The sequence below is a fragment of the Taudactylus pleione genome, unplaced genomic scaffold, assembly GCF_031769625.1.
Source record: "Taudactylus pleione unplaced genomic scaffold, aTauple2 ptg000306l, whole genome shotgun sequence".
NCBI classification, from domain to species: domain Eukaryota; kingdom Metazoa; phylum Chordata; class Amphibia; order Anura; family Myobatrachidae; genus Taudactylus; species Taudactylus pleione.
Genome location: NW_028284707.1, coordinates 10754002 through 10764851, shown reverse-complemented (window position 1 = coordinate 10764851; position 10850 = coordinate 10754002). Strand labels below are relative to the sequence as shown.

General features: G+C 48.8%; 1 non-coding gene across 1 annotated transcript; it reads right to left on the bottom strand.

Moving 5' to 3' along the window:
- Window positions 1–10392: 10392 nt before the first annotated feature.
- On the bottom strand, window positions 10393–10581 carry LOC148511489 (U2 spliceosomal RNA). Its single transcript, XR_015868730.1, has one exon. It is a non-coding gene; the product is annotated as a U2 spliceosomal RNA (small nuclear RNA).
- Window positions 10582–10850: the final 269 nt, after the last annotated feature.

Below are 10850 nucleotides of genomic sequence, written 5' to 3'. Positions count from 1 at the left end.
TGGCGGTGGGTGGCGGGTTGATTGTGTGGTGTGGTGTAAATAAAGAATATCAAACATTGTCTTTACAAGTAGAACTGCAAGTCCCAGCTAGCCTGCCCCGCATGCTGGTACTTGGAGAACCACAAGTACCAGCATGCAGGGCATTAAGGGCCCACTAGTACCTGTAGTTCACCTGTAAAAAAAATGTTTAAAAAAACACAGGACACACACACCGTGACAGTATAAGTTTATTAAACATACATACACACACACACACACACACACACACACATGTACACATACTCACCTATGTAACCCTGTAGCATCGGTCCACTTGTCCGGTAAAGTATCCCTAGGGGACCTGTGAAAAAAAACATACTCACCATCTCCTATGCGAGGTTCTGTCCTCTTCGTTCCAAAGTAGGCATCCCCGGACTTGGCAAAAAAAAAAAACGAAAACGCGATCCACGAACTTAGTACCGTTCTATAGAACGGTACTTCCCGAATGAGAGCTTAGCGGCGGGGTATCACCATGGAAACCCCGCTGCTAAGCGTTCATTGGCTGAGAGAGGTCATCTCCCGTCTCTCAGCCAATGAACGGCTCCCTCCATTGTAGTCAATGCTGGGAGCCGCAAGGTTATTAAAGTTTACCCTGCGGTTCCCACCATTGACTACAATGGAGGGAGCCGTTCATTGGCTGAGAGAGACGGGAGATGGCCTCTCTCAGCCAATGAACGCTTAGCAGCGGGGTTTCCATGGTGATACCCCGCCGCTAAGCTCTCATTCGGGAAGTACCGTTCTATAGAACGGTACTAAGTTCGTGGATCGCGTTTTCGTTTTTTTTTTTTTGCCAAGTCCGGGGATGCCTACTTTGGAACGAAGAGGACAGAACCTCGCATAGGAGATGGTGAGTATGTTTTTTTTCACAGGTCCCCTATGGATACTTTACCGGACAAGTGGACCGATGCTACAGGGTTACATAGGTGAGTATGTGTACATGTGTGTGTGCGTGTGTGTATGTATGTTTAATAAACTTATACTGTCACGGTGTGTGTGTCCTGTGTTTTTTTTAAACATTTTTTTACAGGTGAACTACAGGTACTAGTGGGCCCTTAATGCCCTGCATGCTGGTACTTGTGGTTCTCCAAGTACCAGCATGCGGGGCAGGCTTGCTGGGACTTGCAGTTCTACTTGTAAAGACAATGTTTGATATTCTTTATTTACACCACACCACACAATCAACCCGCCACCCACCGCCACCAAGGGTGGCGGGGATAGCCCCGGGCTATCAGCCTGGGCCTGGGGTGCCCTGGAGAGGGTGACCCCTTTATTGGGGGGGTCCCCAGCTCTCCAGGGATCCCCGGCCTGGGCTGACTAGCGGTCAGGGCTGATGCTGCGGCTGGGGGGCCCGGTGAAAGGGCTCCCCTGGCTGTGGCATCAGCCCCCCGCTAGAAAAAGTCCAGTGCTGGTTCTGGAACATACAGGGGAACCCTACTCATTTTTTTCCCCTGTATTTCCAGAACCAGGACCGGATCAGAGCCCAGAGCTGGTTGCGCAGAATACGGGGGACCCCTACGTCGTTTGTCCCCCGTATTTTGGCAACCAGCTCTGGTTCTGACTAGCCCGGTGCTGGTTGTGTTTAAGTACAGGGGACCCCTATGTCGTTTGTCCCCTGTATTTAAGCACACCCAGCACTGGGTCACTAATGCCCGGGGCTGGTTGCTCTTTTTTGGGGGGGGGGGCACGCCATTTTTTTCTCTTTTTACACAGGTTTTTTTTTTTTTATTTACCACAGCAGCACAGACGGGTCTCACGGACCCGTTAGTGCTCTGTGTCAATGACACAGATGCAAGTAGCACGGATCTCCTGGTCCGTGCGTGCATCTGTGTCATTGAAATACACAGCAGCACAGACGGGTCTCACTGACCCATCTGTGCTCTGTGTCACTGTCAATCACACAGATGCATGTAGCACGGATCTCACGAGTCCGTGCTACATGCAAATGAGCACCATAATGCTGATTGGCTGAGAGCCGTGACAGACGGCTCTGTCAGCCAATCAGCACTTTGCCCATTAAAGGCAAAGGCATTTTTTTTTAAATGGCCGCTCGAGGCAAAACCTCGAGATCCGACAGCAGATCTCGAGGTTTTGCCTCGGGAGAGGGATCCGGGGCAGACAGGGAGATCCGAGCTTGGGCTCGGATCGCCCCGGATCCCCGAAGTTCGGGTGGGTTCGGTTCTCAGGGAACCGAACCCGCTCATCCCTAATTCAAACATGTCCTTGTCCCTTAATTGTGGGGGCTGTTATACTTCTTATTACCTTATAGACTTCCAAGACCAGGGCCGGATTAAGGCGAGAGCGACAGGGGCGGTCGTTCCGGGGCCCCCACACACAAAGGGGCCCCCACCACTAGAGCACGCAGGGGAATTTCTGAGTACTTAGAATAAAACCCCCGACAAACCAATTTAGTTGCCAAAATGGGGGCGGAGCCAACATGACAAGCCCTGCCCCCATATGACACGCGAATCATGCAGTATGGCATGAGGGGGCGGGCCTAATGAAGTGAGCGGCAGCTGCATAGAATCTAAGTATACTGTTTTATTATTTATGTATGTGTATGTATGTGTTTGTGTATATATGTGTGTGTATGTATGTTTGTGTGTATATATGTGTATGTGTTGTATATACAGTATGTGCTAGTGTGTGTATACTGTGTATGTGTCAGTGTGTATGTATGTGCTAGTGTGTGTATACTGTGTATGTATATGTGTTAGTGTGTGTGTGTATACTGTATATGTGTGTATTAGTGTGTATGTTATATAAAATATATGTTTGCTACATATATATTATATGTGTGTGGCATGTTTAACCTGTGGTGGGTGAGGGGGGAAGGCTCCATATGGCTTGGAGGGGATCCCCACAACTTAGTTGCCCCAAGGACCACACAAGCCTTAATCCGGCCCTGTCCAAGACAGATGTTTGCCTTGATTTTCTAGCAGAGCCTCCCCAGTCATACTCCCTCCCCTATTACATTCCCTGTCACGCTCCAGTGTGTTTATACATGTGTGCCTCCCCGGCCATTGTCCTCACCGCACGTCACTGCATTGTACAGCTCACCTGATCACTGCCACAGACAAAGTCGTACCTACTGTAATTGGAGAATGCAGTAATCTAATGTTTATGTCAAGCACCGATCCCCCAGTGAATGATGCGAGATATTGACATTTTTCTTAATTACCCATGATGGTTTTACCCATCAGCCTGCTGATAAAGTTGTGTTATCGCTACATTACTATTATTTTCTCATTAATTAGTAGAAGCAGAAGCTAATTTCTGGAGGTTATATCCCAGTGACACATACCATGAATACTGATCCGTAATTGGCAAAGATATATACATAAATAAAAACGCCATCGCTACCTACAAGTACAACTAATTGAGCTAATTATGGCTTCTTCAATGTCATGGGGAATTAAAATGTTTCCTGCATTTAATTTATCTGTGATTCAATCACACCTTCATCTATAACTGTGTTAATAATTCACAGTAATGTTATTGTTATAGTGCTATGTCTGCATTACTCCTAGTAATTCCAGTTAGTAACATTCTTCCCTGTTTTGCCATATTGTGATTCATGGGGGTAAATTTACTAAGATTCGAGTTTGGTCGAGTTCTGTTTTTTATTAACTCACTTTGCTTCACCAAAACTCGGGTGAGTTTTCCCTTTAACAACTCACAAATTTACTAAGAAGTGAGTTTAGCTGAAAGTGAGTTTGCTGATGGTGAACGAGTTTTTCCCCCATATTGCGAGTTTAGATGAGATTACTTACCCGAGATTGCAGTGTTTTCTCTTCCAAACTCACCCGAGCTAGCAGCCTGCACATATCAGTGAGATATGTGTAAGCTGCTTGTGTTGTAGCTGTAAAAAAACAGGTTGAATGTTTATTAAAAAAATTAGGTAGGGTCTCCCCCCCAAAAGCTTAATCAGCCCCGGACTTGTCAGCCAGTCCTGGTTCCAAAAATTACGGGGAACAAAATGAGTAGGGCTCCACCGTAATTTAGAAACCAACACCAGGCTGCAGGGCCAGTGCTGGTTTTAATTATAGGGGGGAAAAAATTGCGTAGGGGTCCCCCTATAATTAAAACCAGCACCGGACCCAAAACGGCTGGGCTGTAATGCCACAGCCCGGAGCCCCTATTACCAGGTCTCCAGGGCCAAAGCATTCTCAGCCCAAGCCGGGGATCTCAAGGGAGGTGGGGACCCCTGAAAAAAGGGGTCCTCCTTCTCCCTTAACCCCAGGCTTGGTCTGAAGCCTGGGGCTCTTCTCGCACCCCTGGAGCATTGGGTACGGGGGTAATAAAGTGAAGAATAGAATGAAACTATTGTATTTTGCAGTGGGACTACAGGTGCCAGCATGTCTGCCTTTTGGCACTTGTGGAACTACAAGTGCCAGCAGATGGCCGGCACTCGTACCCCCACTGTAAAATAAATAGTTATATAAAGACACCACACACACTGTGCCTAGTAAAACTTTATTTCATACCCCTACCCACTCACACATACTTACCTGTACCAGCCGGTCTGTCCTCTTCTCCAATGTAGAATCCATAATGACTGGCACTGCAAAAAAGATTCTATACTCACCTTCATCCTGGCGCTGGTCTCCGCAGCATCCAGGGAAGTCACCATCACCCGCTCCATACACTTAGGTTAGCACTGTATGTGTGTGACCACATACAGCGCTAACCGTCTCCTGACTTAACAGTGAGAACAGTCAGGAGCCGCTAGCCAATCAGCGTCCGCTAACTGTAGAGCGGCCGCTGATTGGCTCCTGCTCCTGACAGTTCCCACGTGGGCTGATAATGCAGTTTTTACACTTTTACCATCACACTTTACCCTAGCATCGTCAACAATGATAATTTATAAAGAGATTTAATTGTCCCTATCTATTATTCTCTATTATCATTTAATGTCATGCAGACTATACCCTATGCATTGTGTAAGTGTTTATATATTTCAGGTGTTTCTCCCCTCTCTGCAGGAGTGCATGGAGCATAAATGACTACTCTCCCTGATTGTCAGGTTGACCCCCTGAAATAGTAGCCATCTCTCTGTCTCCCTGAAAAGTCCCTGATTGCACCCCCATTAAGAAGCTGTTTTGTGAAAGGTAAAATAGCGATATGTACATTCAAATGGGATAATTAGAATTATTTCCATGCATTGGTTATAAAGCACAAAGGGCCTGATTCAGGAAGGAACGCACGCTAGCAGACTCACGCACCTGGCCGCTACGAGAATATGCTAATCAATGCATACGCACTGAGGGCCTGATTCAGAGCCGCTTGCAAAAAGCAAGCGCTCGCTCTGAATCAGGGCGTGTGTTTTTTTTTTTGTTGCGGCCGCTTGCATAGCTGTGGGTTACCACCCAAAGCATATGCGAGAGGCCATGATGATGGACCATCGGGCTTGCGACGAGACCCTTGCAGTAGGGTCTTGTTGCCGCAAGTCCCAGTGGACTTCCTTCACTATTAGAGCTGGAAGTCCACCTACTGACATCACTAGTGATATCAGTAGGGCCGCCCGCAAACGGCAGGCGTTCCTGCAGGAACGCCTCCATTTGCTCAGCCACCCCCCTTCCCCGCCTTCCAAACGGGGCAGCTGTCAATCAACATCGACAGCTGTCCCTTTTGGATGCGAGCGCCGGAGCGAGTGCTTTCTCCGCTTGCTCCGGGGCTCGCGCATGTGCAGTGCACACAACATGCGTGCGCACTGGGCCACCATCGACCCGCTTGCGAGCGCATAGCGCTTGTGAGCGGGTCTGAATCAGGCCCTGAGACCACAGCACAAGATGCAGACGCCCAGCCCCATATTATGACGCCCATCTCCCTTTACTCACAGCCTGATCAGTACGCAAGATAGCGTAAACATCGGTAACATCGAGAACCATCGGACCCATGCGCACAATAGTGGCTGACCTGACCTGCCGCAGGATTTTGGCCGTTTCCTGTATACAGCTTGTGGTATGGCTGCGTATGCTGCTGCACCACCTTAATTATGCACGCCCCTATTATGGCGTCCCAATGCACAGGCACGCCTGTGTTCGCCTGACCACCCCCCGTCACCACCCACAAACGGCACTTCCTGTCAATCAATATCAGAAGGGTCTGCGTACACACTACGTGTAGTCCGCGGACCCTAACCCGATCGCACTGGCTATTTCGCGCAGGCGCAGTGCGATGTGTATACGCATGCGCAGTGCAAAAACATCGGCCAAGTGCATGCGTGCTCTACTTTGCGCTCCTTGCTGAATCAGGCCCAATGATCCCTATGGCTACAATTGTTTTCTGAGAAGTATCAGTGTGTTTTCATCAAGAAGTAGATCTTACTAACTGCTTTGGGGCTCATTTACATTTGGATGTAAGTCAGTATTATGACACGCCTCTCAGATGTAGCAGTACACGCCCACTTTACAGCGCGCTCATAGGTGTTACTTTCACAATCTTCCTGAAATGCTTTTTCAAAAGTAGGCAAGTATGCCATGGAGTGGTCCATGTGGAGGTTTCCTAAATTGACCACAGGTAAAAGACAACAATCGTACTATCGCAATAGCTTCTATTAATATTCTGGTGGACCAAGTTGAGACTTATATCCTGCCACACCTAGAGACAGGGCCGGCTGTAGGGGTGTTCAACCAGTGCGGTCGAACAGGGGCTCCACCCATAGAGGGTGCACCCCTCCCCAACATCCCGATTTCAGCTGTTCCACCCGTGGGCCGAAGTGGGGAGATGTTGGGGCGCACTGTAGAGAGCCCTGGAGCCAGCCCTGCCTAGAGACCTCTATTACAGGGCCAGGACCATGCAGGTCCCAGGGGCTAAATATCCATAGAAGGGGATTCAACTTTATTTTGAGTGGACCACTCTGAATAGTTAAGCAGATTTGGTGAGTCAGACATTTTAGTTTTGCTACAAAAATATATATACATATTAATATTGGTTTTGTGATGATTTTCTGCCCCATCCCACCCATTATAAATATGTATTGACTTTGTGCCCTCCCCCTATTTATATAGCTTGATAGATTTTGTGCCCCTGCCCACACCACTAAACATCCTTCCAACTTACTTACATGGCTGTTCTTCTCTTTGTGTCGATTCCACGGCTGGATGGCACCTCTCTTCACTTTGGGTATGATACATTATGATGTGCACAATGGGCAAGACAAACAAAACAAAAATAAAATAAATATGCAACCTGCCACACTGATGATGGAGGGTACACTTGTGGGCCGGTTTACACTGCGTTATTGGCCAAATTTGGTCCACGGTCACCAGTTCAATAGACCTGATCTATAGTAAATCCTAATTAAGGGATGACAATGTGGTGAAGAAATGTATTTCCCCTGAAAACAAAGGGCCTGATTCAGACCCACTCGCGAGCGGCTGTCCGCTCGCAAGTGGGTCGATGGTGTGCACTGAGCATGCGCACGACGGAGGGAGCTCCGTCGTGCGCATGCGCGAGACGCGACTAGCGAAGGACTTTCCTTCGCTCGTTGTGTCTGATCAAAGGGGGCGTGCTGTCGATGTTGATTGACAGCACGCCCCCTTTGGTGGGCATGCCGGGGGCATGCCTCAAAGACGGGGGAACGCCTACCGTCAGAAGCCGGCCCACTGACATCACTAGTGATGTCAGTGGGAGTGATTTTGGCTCTGATAGAACCACAGGCTCCGGCTCGCAGTGGCGATGGTCGTGATGGTCAAGACCATCGCGACCATCAACCTGCGCGCTCGTATAGGCTGTGGGTGGTGACCCACAGCTATACGAGCGTCCAGGAGGGCGCTCCATTTTTATGGAGGACGGCCCTCATTCAGAGCGAGCGCTCTGCTCAGAGCGTCCGGCTCTGAATGAGGGCCAAAATGTCTTCACAGCATGTGTTTGAACGCACGTCTATTTTTAAGCTGTGGGAAAGTTACATACTTTGGCGAATGAACTCAAGAACGTAACACATGAAGTTCCTCATCTTGAAGGCTACATTGATATTGTTGTTATTTAAATGATGTGTGTATAAGTTAGATTACTTTATCTAGGTACACCAATCAGCAACTGTTCTTCTTGATACCCTCGGGAGTATATTTTTTGACAGCTTTTCTTGATTTGCTGTCTTCATAAATCATGCTATCATTACTATAGCAAAATCATCCTTAAAATATCCTTGAACGCTCAGCCCATGTATTTCTAAGTGAAATGCTGCGGCTGAGCTCAGTGAGCTTTCATTCGAGAAGTACCGTCCTTAGAGGACGGTACTTATGACCGTGAGTCGGGACTTCACGTTTTGTAGATGAGTATGTGTAAGTGGGAGTGCAATAAAGTTCTACTTTCACGAGGTGTGTGTCTTGTGTTTATTTTGCAGGTGAACTAGAGGTACCAGTGGGCCCATAATGCCCTGCATGCTGATACTTGTGGTTCTTCAAGTACCAGCATGTTGGGGAGGCTTGCTGCAACCTCTATTTTTCCTGTAAAAGACAATGTTATTTAATCTATTTTTACACACCGTGGGCCAGTGGTGCCGGGGATAGCCCCGGGCTATCAGCCCAGGCCTGGGGTGCCCCAGAGAGAGGGAACCCCTTTATTGGGGAGTTTTTACCTCCAAAGGGATCCCTGGCCTGGGTTGACTAGCAGTCAGGTATAATACTTTGGCCAGGGGACCCAGTGAAATGGTACCACATGTGTGGCATTGCTGCTTTTGGAAAATATGAGGGGCCCCCTATGTCTTTTGTCCCCCCGTATTTCCAAAATCAGAACCGGCTCACTAAGCCCAGTGCTGGTTGTGCAAAATACGGGGGACCCCTATATCTTTTGTTCCCCATATTTTCACTACCAGACTCAGAAAAGCCTGGTGCTGGTTGTACTTTTTAGGGGGGACCCCCTTTTTGTAACACTTGACACACTTTTTACACACAGAAGCATGCACAGATCTCACTTCATCATTTCTAGAGCGGCCTCCTGGCCGCTCATATAGCTGTGGGTGACCACCCACAGCTATAGCGAGCGGCCAGGAAGATGGTCGCGATGGTGAAGACCATCGTGACCATCGGGCTTGCGACGAGACCCTTGTGGTAGGGTCTCGTTGCCGCAAGCCCTGGAGTGCTTTTGGCTCTATCAGAGCAGAAAGCACTCCCACTGACATCACTTGTGATGTCAGTGGGACCGGCCCCAGACAGTAGGCATTCCCATGGGAACGCCTCCATCTGGCCAGCCACGCCACCGGCACGCTCACCAAAGGGGGCGTGCTGTCACTCAACATTGATAGCACGCCCCTTTTGTCGCGAGACCCAGAGCGACGGCTTGCCCGTCGCTATCCGGGTCTCGCGCATGCGCACGATGGAGCCGGGTCCGTCATGCGCATGCGCACTGGGCCAACATCAACCTGCTAGCGAGCGCTCAGTGCTCGCGAGCGGGTCTGAATTAGGCCCAGAGTCTCCCAGAGTGTTGCTCCTGGGAGTGCATGGGAAACCCGCTAAGGCATCAACGGAACATGCTGCGCTATATAAGAAATTGTTAATAATAATAATATATGAGTCCTAATTGGGACTTGATCCCAGGCTCTACTGGTCCCAAGACAGGAACACTACCCTTTGTCAGGGGTGGGATCTGAACCCATGTCTCCAGAGGATACTGTGTAGACCACCTGGCCATCCTTACCCCACACTGGGGTTCCCTGAGGGGAAATCTACGCCAACCTGCGGCAATAGACCTGCCAGCTGTATGGTGGACTAAAGTCACCGATGTCACGGCTCAGAGCCCATAGACGAGGAAAATCAACATAGTATATGGGCACTACCTAGAGAATGTCTCATCCAACCCCAGACCATGAGGACTCTCTCTAAATACAGAAGCGCCTCTAGGGACCCGGAGTCCGTGACAGCGCACCAGAGGACTGTCCTGGCCACCACAGCAGATGTCTGCGTTTAAGCTGTTGATATGACAATGTCAATAGCCTCCTAATCCACTAGGTAGTAGCCAGACTGCCCTATCCTGTCGAGCATCTGCGCAGCAGCCCCTAGCCAAGCAAAAGCGAGGGTTGCACACTATACTAGATCATTCTGGGGAAACTATACAGCTGCCCAGAATAGCAGATCCTACAAGACAGGCAATGAGAAACAACTGGGAATTTCCATGTTAACAGTCGCTGGTAAGATCTAAAGCAATTTGCTGAGATATCCAGAAGCCTCTGCTAGGAGTTTCTGACGCTAGCTTAAGGAAGAGAATACAATTGTCATACCCTCGGCTCTATGTACCTGGGCTCTAGAGAAGGAGGCTGCTATGTGCAAAGGTCTAGAAATAATTCAGAAGTCTTCGCCCTTATCAGGGTACTTTTCAGGGCCGGGAAAGTCCAGCTTCCTCCAGGATGCAAAACCTGATAGAAGTGCACAGGACCTGTATGCAATATCCAGTCACTGCGTGGAGTGGACAGAGAAAGTAATTCATTGTCCCCTGCTTGATAAAACTCATTTAATATAGGGCCGTCAGATAGGGGGTGTCTCAGATATTAAATTGATAAGTACTGACACTACACCTGATCCTAGCTAAAGGCCAAAAAGCGATCCTAGCGCTGTAAAACCTCAAAGTTTGTGATGGCTTCCTCGACTGGTATTCATGGTCGTAGGATCCCTCACTCAGCATAGTATTGAAACACCGGGCACCGAGGCCTGTGATAGGGATTCCTCTGACATCGTGGTTTCAGAGATCTGTGAAGAAAGTATATTATTACACAGCTCCAGAAAAAAAGGTTCAAACAGCTACGTAAGACAAGAGTACCCACCTCCCTGGACGCTTTAAACCTGGAAGCCATTTAAAAGCAGTTCAAGGGTATT